The following is a 3,135-nucleotide window of genomic DNA, read 5'->3' on the forward strand; positions in this document are numbered from 1 at the left end:
TGGCCTTGAACTCAGAAATCCTCCTGTCTCTGCCTCCCAAGTGCTGGGATTAAAGGTGTGTGCCACCACCGCCTGGCTCAACATCTCTCTTTTGTCCCCAGCGCCCCCCCCTTTTTTTTTGAAACAGGGTCTTCTGTGTAGTACCTGCTGTCTTGGAACTCACTCTGTAGACCAGGCTAGCCTCAAACTCACAAGAGACCCTCCTGCCTCTGTCTCCCAAGTGCTGGGATTAAAAAATTCTACCCCATTTAGCTGGGTCATTTTCTTGACTCATGATTGGTGGGGGTGGGGCAGCCCACTGTAGGTGATGTCACCCCTTCCCACGTGGTCCTGGATCCTTGCTTAAACATTCTACTTTTTTGATTTGTTGATTCTCAAGTCCATCCCTGCCTTTCAGGATTCTATTGTAGAAAGCAGGCTGAGCAAGAATTGAGAAGCAGGCCGATAAGTAGAGCGTGTTTCTCTATGGTCTCTGCTTCAGTCCTGGCTTGGCTCCCCTCACCTGACTGTGGTCTAGAATAATGGAAGGCAAACAAACTGTTTTCAGTCGGTGTTTTTATCATAGCAACAAAACACAAATGGCTTTAGAAAGCAAACGAAGACATTCTGTCAGGCTCTGTTCAATGCCTATAATGCTGCGTTATATGTACCCATGCAGTATGTGTGTGTGTGTGTGTGTGTGTGTGTGCGCATGTGCATGTGTGTGTAACCCCGCACTTCATGCTTGTGAGGCAAATACTCTACCACTGCACTTCCCCCGCCCCAAACAGATCGATAAGGTGATATTTTGTTTGTTTGTTTTTGCTTTAGCGATACTATTTTTTTCAGTATACTTAAAAAAAAAAAAGTACAATTTTTCCCCCTTTGGCAAAACCTTAATCTCTGTGTGTAGGGTTGATCTGATTGGCCATAATATATTTTATCAAAGCATATTTAGGAACAGCATTCTAATAAAGCTTTCTATAGACATAGTAAATGCTAAATAATTTTGCTAAATGACCAGACACTTGAAAATGTGCGTTCAGGATTCCCTTGCCTCCACTGGGATGTGTGTCATGGTGCCCAGGGACCACTTTATGTTTCATGTATGCAGAAGTGATTAGTGAAAAAGATAGCACTTTGCATGTTTAAAAATAATCTAATTCAGGGCTGGTGAGATGGCTCAGCGGTTAAGAGCAACGATTGCTCTTCCGAAGGTCATGAGTTCAAATCCCAGCAACCACATGGTGGCTCACAACCACCCGTAATGAGATCTGATGCCCTCTTCTGGTGCTGTCTGAAGATCCCTACAGTGTACTTGTAATAAATAAATAATAAATAAATAAATATAATAATTTAATTCAGAATTATGTGTTTTATAAATTTACTTTGCACAATTAAGGTTTTGCCTGCATGTATGTAAGTGTACCAAAATACATACAGTGCTCCAAGACGACAGGAGAGGGTGTATGATTGCCTTGGAACTGGAGTCCCAGACAGTTGTGAGCTGCCATTTGGGTCCTGGGAACCGAGCTATTGTTCGAGCAGCAAGTGCTTGTAACTGTGAACCATTTTTCCAGTCCTCTTCCTAGTTTCCAGAACATACATTGCCCCGACCCTCGGAACGTTCAACAGAGACCTAGGGCAGGGGAGAAAGAGACTGAACGGGACAAGAGACGTGAGGAATGAGAGTTATCTGATCAAGCTCTGGAAAAACTTTACTTCAGGGATGGCATTATAAGTACTAGCAGGAGAAAGCTGCAAGGGAGAGGGAGGAGCCCGGGACAAGGGAGGCCAGGTGGCAATCTTCAGTTCCTGGAACCAGCGGTCACAGTGGCCTCCACACCCACAAATATTCTCACTGTTAGACTACACATGTTCTCTCAGGGCTGTATGTGTAAGCTAGTGATTTTCCACAAGGTCATGGTTAAGGCCATGGCTCCTGACAATACATTTTCCTCTTAGGACAGTTTTTAATGTGTTCCAGATATTTCGTTGTATGTATTTTAATTTTTCAGTTGACTTTAGGAATTTTTTATAAATTTCCTGATGGATTATTTCTTGGACCCAGTGGTTAGTAATGTGGTTTTTAATCTCCATGAGTTTGTATAATTACTAGGAATTTATTGATTTTAGGCTTTATTACACTGTGGTCTGGTAGACGGCATGGAGTTAATTTCAATTTTTCCAACTTTGTTAACATTTCTTTTGTGTCACACAGTCCATGGCCTATTTTATTTGTTTTGTTTGTTTGTTTGTTTGTTTTTTGTTTTTTTTCAAGACAGGATTTCTCTGTGTAGCCCTGGCTGTCCTGGAACTTACTCTGTAAACCAGGCTGGCCTTGAACTCAGAAATTCGCCTGCCTCTGATTCCCCATAGCCTATTTTAAAGAAGATTCATGAACTGAATATGAATTTTTTGGTGTTTGGGTGGAATACTCTACAGATATCTGGTAGCTCCATTTGATGTGTGCTGTCATTTAATTCAGATTATTTCTCAGTTTAGTTTTTCTCAAGTTGACCCACCTATTGGAGAAAGTGGGTAATGACATGAGCTATATGGTATTTTCTTTCTTTTTGTTTTATTTTGTTTGTGTGTGTGTGTGCTCGCATTAATTTGTTTTTTGTTTTTTGTTTTTTGTTTTTGTTTTTGTTTTTTTTGAGGCAGGGTTTCTTTGTATAGTCCTGGCTGTCCTCCACTCTGTAGACCAGGCTGGCCTCAAACTCACAGACATCCACCTATTAAATGGAATTAAAGGTGTGTGTCACCACTGCTTTATTTTAGTATTTTCTAACTTGTCAGTATGATTAATATATTTTATGCTATTTCATAGATCTCTCTTTTTTTTTTTATAGATCTCTTTTTTACCTGGAAAAAAAAATAAAGTCTTTTGGCAATTGAAGACTCCCCAGTTCCCACTGAATAGTCCAGTTCAAGTAGGCAGGCCTCTTTGATTTTTTTTTTCCAAAGATATTTATGAAACCATTATATCAATTCCTGGTTCCTTTCTCCAAATATCAGAGAGAGTTATTTTGCCTCAAGCTGTCACTCTTGTCTCAAGCTGTGACAGCATTTAGACAGCATAAACCAAATCATTTATGCACATTTAAATGTGCTACTTTTTTGGTTTGTTTGATGGTTTTTGTTTTTTTTTGT

The 3,135-nt window shown here is 40.3% G+C and overlaps 1 protein-coding gene across 1 annotated transcript in view; it reads left to right on the plus strand.

Moving 5' to 3' along the window:
• The window catches only part of LOC116073113 (glutathione S-transferase A4), an 18,649-nt gene that overhangs the window by 3,904 nt on the left and 11,610 nt on the right, over nt 1–3,135 (plus strand). The window lies entirely within an intron of this gene.

This window comes from Mastomys coucha, unplaced genomic scaffold (assembly GCF_008632895.1).
Source record: "Mastomys coucha isolate ucsf_1 unplaced genomic scaffold, UCSF_Mcou_1 pScaffold23, whole genome shotgun sequence".
Taxonomy (NCBI): Eukaryota; Metazoa; Chordata; class Mammalia; order Rodentia; family Muridae; genus Mastomys; species Mastomys coucha.